The 10,829-nt window shown below is 49.7% G+C and overlaps 1 long non-coding RNA gene across 1 annotated transcript; it reads left to right on the top strand.

The window, feature by feature from the left end:
- Nucleotides 1-1,879: 1,879 nt before the first annotated feature.
- LOC123080561 (uncharacterized) lies at nt 1,880-3,488 on the top strand. Its single transcript, XR_006438487.1, has 2 exons — nt 1,880-1,933; nt 2,033-3,488. It is a non-coding gene; the product is annotated as an uncharacterized lncRNA (long non-coding RNA).
- The last annotated feature ends 7,341 nt before the right edge of the window (nt 3,489-10,829 follow it).

Below are 10,829 nucleotides of genomic sequence, written 5' to 3'. Positions count from 1 at the left end.
AATGCTCAAATGGTTGATGATTTCCCTTTTTTTATGTATGCTAGGGATATTCATGCAGTCAGCACATTAAAAAAACTTTTTCCTATAAGCATATCCAACACAAAGAAAAAAAGATAAAAATATATTTTCTTTAAGATTGGTGAAGATTTGAATAAAAAAATGTGTCACTGCATAAAAAAGATTCTTGGTACAGAAGATTCATCTTGGGAAAGAGCTTCCCTAGTTAGAAAAAAATACAGTGATCAGCTCAAAGATATTCATCAAATTTTCTTGTCTGAATCGGCAAGCAAGACATGTGAATTTATAAGAGGATCTCCAACTGCCGCATAAAAATTTCGCGCCCAATAAAAGTTTTAGCGCCCCACTGGAGCACTTATAATACGCAGGGACCAACATTGCTTTAGCAGATGCCAAAAACGCGCGCCGAAAAAGCAGACAGTGCAAATTGTGAAGCGCACGCAATCGAAGCCCAAAATATGCTGCGCGCGATAGTGTTTTTCAACGCGCGCCCTAAATCTTTTAGCGCTACAGCATCTGCTGGAACTACTCGGCGCCAAAAAAACAAATTTTTAGTGCGCGGAGCTCTTTTTGGGCGCCTGTTAGAGATGCTCTAAGGGTGTGTGTTTTCTGTATATATTTTTGTTATATTTGTTTCCAAACAATCCGAGTGTGGGGCCACTCTAGGGGTGCATAACGAGGCACATTAAAAAATTGCCATGGTATGGATGGACCGGTAGTATTTTATTCCCTAATGAGTCTTCGCATGCAATAGATTTTGTAGAGCTGGGCATGTTTAGCTAGTGTTGATGATTCCCGCCGTACTTTGTGAAGGGTAAGTGGCACATATCCCAAGAAATGTTGTCTGAGATGGACGGTACTGAGTGTAGGTGCGATCGAACCATGGTGCTGAGCAATATTTTCGTTACACACTTAAGGTTGGAAGGACGGAACCAGTATGAGAGAATGACCCACCGCTTCATGTCTAGTCTTTCTTCTTTCTTCCCCTATCTGTGTGTGTGCGCGCGCTTTTTCCTTTTGAGAAATTTATATGTGTACTTGTTGGTGAAGAAACCCTCATTTATGCATGTGTGTTAATTTGTTGTTGGCTCGTGAAGGAACATAGTCCAACATTCAGCCTGCTATGTACTTGTGTGAATGTTCTCACAAGCAACATCTGAACTGGACTGAACTCTAAAGCAGTACCACTAAGCAAAATGTGGTTGACACTACTTGTTGCTCACGTAAACAGTTTATTGTGTACCTTGACAGGGACTTGCAACATTCAAAATTATCTAACTACTAACATTCAAAAATTAAATTATTGCAATGGTCATCCAGCTTAACACATTTAGTTAAAGATGTGTTCTTCTATAACTTAGGATACCATGATCGAGTGAGTGGACGTACACATTCCATGTGAATTGCAGTTGACCTATTGCAGACTTATATATTTCCAGTGGTAAAATTACTGTCAGTAACTGTGCGTATCTTTGACCATTTCTCCGTATCTCACAAGTAATATACGAAAGCAAGAACAAAGTTAAAAATTCGGTGGCCCACGGGATTAGTTTGTTAGGTAATCCAAACAATACCCAGTTTAGTTTTGATGCATTTACTACTAAGTGGTCACGTATGTGATAATAGTTGTGTTGCGTCAGATATAGTATATAGTACGAGTCCGTGTGCTAGTAGGTTTGGGTAGCTAAGTTTAGTAAAGGTGTGATCAGCGTTGCTGGGTAATTAGATTAGGAAAAGGCAACGTGACTTAGTTTGTGTTTCAGTAAAAGTACTAGTCGTGTTCGGTTCGGAGTGCAAAACAACTATAAGTCGGTTTGAGGTCCTGGGTCGGTTGGTGCATATATATATGCACAACTATTGCGTGAGTTTATTGTATCAAGAGAAAAAGGAGAAAAAATAAAGAGGGGAAAACAAGGTACGATACGGGCCCTTGGCTATCAGTTTTTATGTGCGTGTGTTCGTGTGATTTTATTTGATCGATCCTGAGAGCGAATTTTCAACAACTGGTATCTAGAGCAAGGTCGAGGTGAAGCTGCGCTTGCCCCGGGGTAGCGACCCGACTAGCACCTCGGGGCGGGCAATACAGTCGCTGGTGTAGCGACGAAGAGCGGCAGGCGATTTAGTCGTTGGGTGGTGCAGCGACGAGGAGGATCGGGCGATACAGTCGTTGGTGTAGCGACAACTAGGAGCGGGCGATATAATCGCTGGGATGCAGCGACGACGAGGAGCAGGCAATTGTCGTTCGAGCGGCGACAAGGAGGATCGGGCAGTTGTTGTTCGGCGGAGCAGAGACAAGAAGGCGGTGAGGACGCAGTCGCAAGCGAGGCGACGGGTGATTGTCGTTCGACGAATCGACCTGGAGGAGGTTGACGGGAGCAGTAGTGCTGAGGTGCGATACTAGAAGATCTCGTCAAGATCGTCGGTTCGGGGGTGCGAGGAAGAGGCGACAAAGTTGCGAGCTGTCGTCAAGGTGTGCACATGAGTTCTTGTACGGTGCGTCCAAGAGTTCAGGTGTGTCAATATTCTGCTGCAGTTGAGATGCGTCACTGGCGGAGGAGAATTGCGAGCAAGAGCGGGCGGAAAAAGGAATTCGTGCCTTGCGTTTCCGTTCGTGGTCGTGGAGTTCTGGCGAGTTCATATATGGTGGACATGAGTTGCACGTATATGGCGAGTTGTATTGCCGCTGGACAGAGGTGTCGTTCGATAAGATGTGGCATTGGCGACACTGAGAAGAAAAAAGATGTGACGGGTGAAAAGATGTGTCTCCCCGTGTGCAAGCAACCGATTTGAAGATGAAGATCAACGTGAAGAGAACGCGCATCAGTTAAGTTGAGTTCCTGCATGAGGCTATGTGTTTAGTCTGCGTGTAGCACGCTCAGATGTGGCAGTGTGGCTGGTAGTCCGAGTAAAGCGTTGGATTCAGTCAACAAGTCGGCATGAAAATATGGTGATGAAGTGGTGGCCATGAAAAGAGAAGTTGTGGTCCGGTCCGGTTAGTCGCGTCACCGAAGGCAATCGGCATGACAAGATGAAGATATGGTCGTCTGCATGTTTGGTCAAGTAAAGAAACGCATGTTTGGTCAAGTAAAGAAACGGGTGTTTGGATTAGGAAGTGATTGTTAGGTAATCCAAACAATACCCAGTTTAGTTTTAAGGCATTTACTACTAAGTGGTCACCTATGTGATAATAGTTGTGTTGCGTCAGATATAGTAGCTAAGTTTAGTAAAGGTGTGATCAGCGTTGCTGGCTAATTAGATTAGGAAAAGGCAACCTGACTTAGTTTGTGTTTTAGTAAAAGTACTAGTCTTGTTCGGTTCGGAGTGCAGAATAACTACAAGTCGGTTTGAGGTCCTGGGTCGGTTGGTGCATATATATATGCACAACTATTGCGTGAGTTTATTGTATCAAGAGAAAAAGGAGAAAAAATAAAGAGGGGAAAACATGGCACGATACGGGCCCTTGGTTATCAGTTTTTGTGTGCGTGTATTCGTGTGATTTTATGTGATCGATTCTGAGAGCGAATTTCCAGCATAGTTAAGCTAGACAGAGCCTGTCACATCTCCCAGTTGGATTAATAAACTGCTTCTAGCAGCCCATGATCATGTTAATAACACTAGTTTTAGCAGACTTGGTAGAATCATATCGGGATCCGAAAGAAAATTGCCCCAAGGAACTTTCCCGGAAGCAGCCGCCTAGACATGTATATTCTCATTTCAAAACTGATCACGCCTGATTGGGTTCCGCACTAGACTAATGTTAACACTCCTGTTATACACTAAGATTTTTAATGATAAAATTCCTTATACTTAATCATGTTTCTTCTTTATGAAATGATTTCCAGAAAGGAAGCAGACCTGGCGAATATTTCTCTTTTACATGGATGGAGTATATGCTCCTATAGTTAATCACATGGTTCTTTTTAAATAGACTACATTAGTAGTACTTACAGATGTCATAGTACTTGTCCTTCGGCAGGTATGTTGTTAAATGATGCAGTATATGCTCTAAGCCATGCTCAGTTAATAAAAAAATCTCTCTAATATAGCTTTTGGGGCATCCGCTAGAAATGCTCTACGCATTGTTAATCAGAAAGCATTTGATGCTTCATTAGTATCATGTCTCCTTTTCTCATAGATTAGATACATGATAGTACTTGTCCGTTGGTAGGTATATATGTTGTTTCATGATGTACTACGGGAGGGGTATATGCTCCAGAACCTGATGCGCAACTAACCAAAATACAAGGATTCGCATTTAGCAGCATGAAAGATGCAAACAAACACACGGCACGCATGCATGCACTATGTACGTTGCAGTGGGGGCGAGGTTGAGTATAACCCAGGCGAGGTATATTACTTAACGAGACGTCTCCATCATCGGTGCGTTGCTTGCAAACTATCGGTCAGTCTTTCTTTCTGCTCGATCGCCCGGCTCTCACCGCTGATGGCTTCACTAAATCATCGGTGAGTTAACCAGACAATGAAACAATAATATGTACTGTAGATATTTGTATGATGTGTCCCGGAGAATCGGAATGCTCGTCAACTTCATAGGCAGCAGCCGTGCGTCAAGAGGCACCAGCTGCAACGTGTGATGTTGACGCTCGATCGGTCGACATGTGTTTTGGATGGCATGCATGTAGATCAGGCTGCAAGTGGGACGTTTCGCGGGAGCCCGCGTCCACCTCCACATCTGCCGTGTAGTGTAAGTGGAAAGCCTGCATCTGCCCGCATAATGTTAAACGGGACAAGTGGGCTCCCCACTGTTAGGTTGATCTCTCTCCCGTTCGAATCCAACAAGTCGAACGGGTCCCTGACTCGTGGAGCAATGCTACACCTACGGGAAGCTACGAAAACTTTTACGTAATTGCCGCCGGGGCACACCGCTGAAATCAGAGGGGGGCGGTTAATTAGGAGTGGATGGTTCATTAGACGAGTAAGAATAGGACAAGTCAGCACGTAAGGTCAGTACGTAAAAATCTGTACGTAAGTCTAGCATTTTTGCTGACTCGCGCCCTGATCGGGGAGGGGGGAGGAAGGGGCAGCTAAATCATGGTTGGTGGGCCCCTGTCATCCGTGCTATATAAACAGAGGTGATGGCTAGGGCACGACTTACGAGGTTAATCACTGCCCCAATCCCTACTTATAATCCCTACCGATCTAGGGTTAGTGCGGTGCACACGGGAAACTCCACCACCGCTGCCATCCACTCTTTGTCCACATTGTCACCAGCCCCTACTTCACCATGGCCGACGCTGGATCGAGTTCATCTGGACAAGCAGAAGGTAGGTTCACCGGAATGATCTAACCTATCCGATCCAAAAAAATCTATCAATGATATCAGCCAGATCGGGTTAGACTTTTTCGGTTGAAAAGAAATCACAGAAAGAATCCCTCCCTCCAAAGAACCCTAGAAGGGCAAAGAAATCTAAAAGAAAAGTTGTGCCGCCGTCATGGCCGCAACTGTTCCTCTCGATCCGGACGCGCATCGGCAAGCCGAGGCATCGGACGAAGAACCACCCTGAAAGGGGCAAAGGGCACCGCAGCCTAATCGCTCGACGGCGGCGCGCTCACCGCGAGGTGGATGCACAACCGACGAAGGGGAAGGCAACGGCGCTCGAAATCCATCAGGCGCAGAGGAGGAGAGGTGGCTCTCCCGTGTCTCTCTCTCTGTTGCAGTGGAGATGGAAAAGAAAATCAAAGGGGAAGAGGGTCGTGTCGTGGTTCTAAGCCTGACAGTAGAGTGGGGGGTAGGTATGGAGAGGCAAGGTCCTAGCTATGGAGAGGTTGTAAGCACAAAGGATGTACGAGTTCAGGCCCTTCTCGGAAGAAGTAACAGCCCTACGTCTCGGAGCCCGGAGGCGGTCGAGTGGATTATGAATGTATGGATTACAAGGTGCCGAACCCCTCTGCCTGTGGAGGGGGGTGGCTTATATAGAGTGCGCCAGGACCCCAGCCAGCCCACGTAGGAGAGGGTTTAAGGTGAGTTAAGTCTGGGGCGTTACTGGTAACGCCCCACATAAAGTGCCTTTACTATCATAAAGTCTACTTGATTACAGGCCGCTGCGGTGCAGAGTGCCTCTTGACCTCCTGGTGGTCGAGTGAGTCTTCGTGGTCGAGTCCTTCAGGTCAGTCGAGTGAATCCTCGTTGGTCGACTGGAAGGCGACCTCTTCTAAGGATGTCCTAGGGTAAGTTACTTGGAACAGGTCCATGACCCTACCCTAGGTACATAACCCCATCATTAGCCCCCGAATGGATTGAGGCTTCGAGTGAAGAAGGAGTTGATGTCGTTTCCGATTAACCTTTGCGCTCTAGTTGTGCGCTGTTCTGGATCAAAGAATCTCTTCGTTGACAGGGAGCAATTTGCCTTCGGTCGACTCGATCCATTCTATTTTTGCGTCGAGTGATCTTTCGAGCTTCGACGATCTCCGAGCGACGGATCGCCGGAAACACCGCGTCTGACAGACTGATTTGCCGCTCGCGGATTCCGCGGGATGCGAAATTTGAGGGCGCGCGCGAAGCGGGGCAGACCGCGGCGTTCGGATGGAACGGGGCATAGACGCCTCGATCTCCGCGCCGCCTTTTTCGCCACGTATCCAGTCTCCATAACTGCTCCCAGATATGATTAGATCGACCGGGCCCACATGTCAGCCACTCGGAAGGGACCTTATAAATGCGCCCGGCGAGGATTTCTGTGCTGCGCCTCAGCATTCTCCCTCTCTCCCTCTGCTTCCTTCCTCCCTGCTCAGCGTGCTCGCTCTCGCCCCCGCACCACTTCCCTTCGCGCATCTCACCGGCGACCATGGACAAGGAGAAGACGGCAGCGCTGGAGCGTGCCAAGAAGGCGTCGGCATCGGAGAAGGCGAAGGGGAGATCCACCAGCCGTAGAGGGTCCTCGTCCAGATCCCGCCTGCCGAAAGGCTGGGTCCAAGGAGACTGGATCCAGTCGACCATCACGGAGAAGGACCTCCTCGACATGGCCAACGAGGGCTTGATCCCTCACGGAGCTGCGAGGTTGCCGGGGAAGGAGTGGCAGCCACAGCCGGAAGAGGGTGAGTGTGTGCTCTTGGCCACTCATGTTGATCGTGGGTTTTCCTTGCCGCCAAGCATTTTCTTCCGTGGCTTCTTGAATTTCTTTGGAGCGCAGCTCCACCACTTTACCCCAAACTCCATTGCCTATCTTGCTGCATTCGTGTCCATGTGTGAGGGTTTCTTGGGCTGTCGACCGCACTGGGGTTTGTTCAAACGTATCTTCACGTGTCGCTCTCAGACCGTGAAGAAGGCGAGCCCAGGTGATGAGAAAACCCGAGTCGTCCAAATGTGTGGGGGCCTGGGGATTCAGGTGAGGAATAATAGCACCTTCCCGCCCATGTCCTTTCCCGAGTCCGTCAGAGGCTGGCAGTCGACTTGGTTCTACTGCCAGGTCCAGTCGACGCCAGGGCAGTCGAGTGGACTCCCTCCGTTTACCATGGACCGAGTGAACAAGCCCTCCCCTCTGAAGCTGATTCCGGAGGAGAAAGCCGACGTGAAGATGTTGATGGAGCGCGTGGTGCAGTTGGTTCGGGAGGGGGTGACGGGCATGGATCTTCTGGAGGTCTTCCTCAGGCGTCGCATCCAACCCCTTCAATTCCGGAGCCACTGCATGTGGTTGTACTGTGGGCCCGAAGACGAGACTAGAGTCCATCCAGAAGAAGTCGACGATGTCACTCTGGAAAGATGGATGGTAGCCGTTACCGGAAACAGGGACAACCCGCGCGGAGCCAGAAGGATTCCTCCACTCGACCACAACAGCGACCCAAACAAGGTACACTTGCTCTGCTCTCCACTGTGTCCTTGTCGTATTCATTTCTGCTAACCCTGCCGACCGGTCGACTGATCCTTGTTTGGGCATCTGCTAGGCCCTCACCGAGCTGTACTCGATGCCCAATGGGGCACAAGCCTCGACTGAGGAAGGCGAGGCGAGCGGGGGCGAGGCGAGCGGGGGCGAGGCGAGCGGGGGCGAGAGCCAGGAAGAGGAGGAATGGGACTCGGATGCTGCAGGGGATGATGACGACGACGATGATGATGAAGGTGATGAAGATGACATCGAGGACGAGGAAGAAGAGGAGGAGGAGGTCGTTCCACCGCGCTCAGAAAGGCGGTCGAAGCTTGTCCACGACCCTTCGACCGAACGTGGTAAGGGGGTTGCGACCGCCACTCAGTCGACCAAGCGCCCTCGGACCACCTCTCCGGCGCCAACTGAAAAGGCACCGAAGCAGCCCAGGGCGGCCTCATCGAAGCCGACCAAGCTCCTGCCGAAGATGAAGGTGTCCATCCCCACCATATCAGGGTAATTGTGTTGCTCATATTTTCTTATTCTGTGCGAACTTTATCTCTGGTCGACGCTGAGGTTAGTCGACTGATCCTTTGGAGTTGCAGTGCTGCTACTTCTGAGACCTCGGCCCGGGCCGATGACCACGAGATGGAGGATGCAGCAACTTCGAATCCAGGTATTGTGTTCTTAATATCATTCTTAGTCGACTGACTCGCGATCTCTGATCCCGATCCTTCTCCGCAGCTCCACCCAACACTGTTATCGATCTTCCTGATGATGATGAGGATGAAGAGCCGCTGAAGCACAGGAGGAGTCGGAAAGCGTCCGCCAGTAAGGTGCCTCAGGATGTGCCGGCGCCTGAAATTCTGACTGTGGAGGAAGAGAACACCACTCGACACACGGTGTCCTTCGCGAATCCACTGACGAGTGTTCAGCAGCCTTCCCTCTTCACGACGCACCACGTCCCAGAGGACCAAGCTGGCGCAGCGAAGGAGGCGATATGCCAGGCGGGACTCATGATGGAGCAGCTGAAGACCATCCGGGACGCGAGCCAGGCAGCTTATGACGCCAGTTCTGCCCTCCAAAGCAATGTCCAGGTCAGTCGACCGCTGTTTGTTCTGTTGGATATGCTACCAAAAACTTTTCTTTTCCGGAATTTATATTAGTCACCCACTGGGTGTGTCGAATAAACTCCGTGTTAGCGGGGGCACGCTGAGTGCACCCGCTGGGTGTAGTCCCCAAGGCTAAGGTCGACTGCTGGCAGTCGGTCTTAGGCTTTATGATGTCAATCTTTCTGTCAGTTGACTGGTCGACTGGATTTCGCAAACCGGTGGGGGCACGCTGAGTGCACCCACTGGGTGTAGTCCCCAAGGCTAAGGTCGACTGCTGGCAGTCGGCCTTAGGCTTTATGATGTCAATCTTCTGTCAGTCGACTGGTCGACTGGATTTCGCAAACCGGTGGGGGCACGCTGAGTGCACCCACTGGGTGTAGTCCCCGAGACTGTGGTCGACTGCTTGCAGTTGATCACAGTCTTAGAGAATGCATCTCGCACACTGTTTTTTTTTAGGTCGACTGGTCGACTTTGTCTTCAACAGGATTAGTGGGGGCACGCTGAGTGCACCCACTGGGTGTAGTCCCCGAGACTACGGTCGAATGCTTGTATTCGGCTGTAGTCTTAGAAACGTGTGTTTTTCCCTTTTCACTCGGAAGTGAATTATTTTTGACATTTGGTCGATTGGTTCTTCGCAGAACTCTTGTGATCTTGTGGCTCGCTACTCAGAGCTGGAACAGAAGCATACTCAAGTCGAGCTGAGCTTGAAGCTGGTTCAGGAGAAGCTGACAAAGGCAAAGGAGGAGACCGAAGGTATGTTTGGTGAGACCCTGACGACTGCTTTTCCCCTTGCTTGTTTCGGCATCTGATCTCGCTGTAACTTGCAGGTAAGGTAAGGGAGGCCCATCAGAAGAAAGACCTTGAGCTAGCTGAGAAGATCAAGCTTGCTGACGAGAAGTTGGCTTCAGTCACCAAGCTCGAACAAGACAATACCAATCTGAAAACTGCTCTTGGGATTGCCAACAAGGAGGTCAGTCGACTGAGAACTGACAAAGCTGCCCTGACCGACCAAGTCAGCAAATTGACTGAGAAGAAAACTGAACTGGAAGCCTTCCTGAGTGGCCTTGCCAAGAAGCTGTTTCTTATGCTTGAAGGTAAATCTCCATGTTTGGCAAATATTTCTAATTGTGGCCTTTTCCATTCGACTATCTCCTTGACTTAGTGATCACCCTTGCAAAATTTTGAAGAAGAAACCAGCCGACTGGAGCCAAACCTTGACCCCGTCAATTCTCCGGTGAACGACGAAGTTGCCATGGATGTTTTCCGACTGGAGTCTCGTGTTGCAGCTGTCGTGGACTATCTCGCAAGGCTGAAGGCCGCCACATCTCGCATCGACTCGACGCTCTGGCCTGAGGAGACACTTCAGAATGACCTTGAGTCGCTGATGGCCCGCTTGAACACGATCCCTGGTCGAGTGCAAGAGTGGAAGAAGTCCTCGGCTCGGTGTGGTGCAGATGTCGCTCTGTGTCTGGCCCGAGTCCACTGCAAAGATGCACGAGAGGAGAAGCTGGCGGCCCTTCGGGTGGCCAATACCAAGAAGCACGACTTCAGGTCCTTTATGGAGACTTTCCTTGCAGCTGCCACTCGGATCGCCGACGGAATTGACCTTGATGAATTTGTTGCACCTTCCAGCCCTCCACAGGAGGGGTAAAAAACTTCTTCTGGCTCGACTCTTTAAATTTGCCTCGGTATGCCGAGTGGAATTGTAACCGACAAACTTTAACAGGCTTGACGCCTGAGCACTTTCGGTTCCTTTAGATATCGATTCAAACTTGAATTTGGCGCTTGAATATGATTGCCTTCGGCTCAAAATGTCTTTTGCAGGTTCAAAGCAAGGTGCCTGTGCTTAGGCGAGCGCTTGGACTGCAGCTAAGCCCCCGAGTGA

Source organism: Triticum aestivum, chromosome 1A (genome assembly GCF_018294505.1).
Source record: "Triticum aestivum cultivar Chinese Spring chromosome 1A, IWGSC CS RefSeq v2.1, whole genome shotgun sequence".
Lineage (NCBI taxonomy): Eukaryota > Viridiplantae > Streptophyta > Magnoliopsida > Poales > Poaceae > Triticum > Triticum aestivum.
The sequence above is the reverse complement of the archived record's forward strand: the minus strand, read 5'-3'. Positions and strand labels throughout refer to the sequence as shown.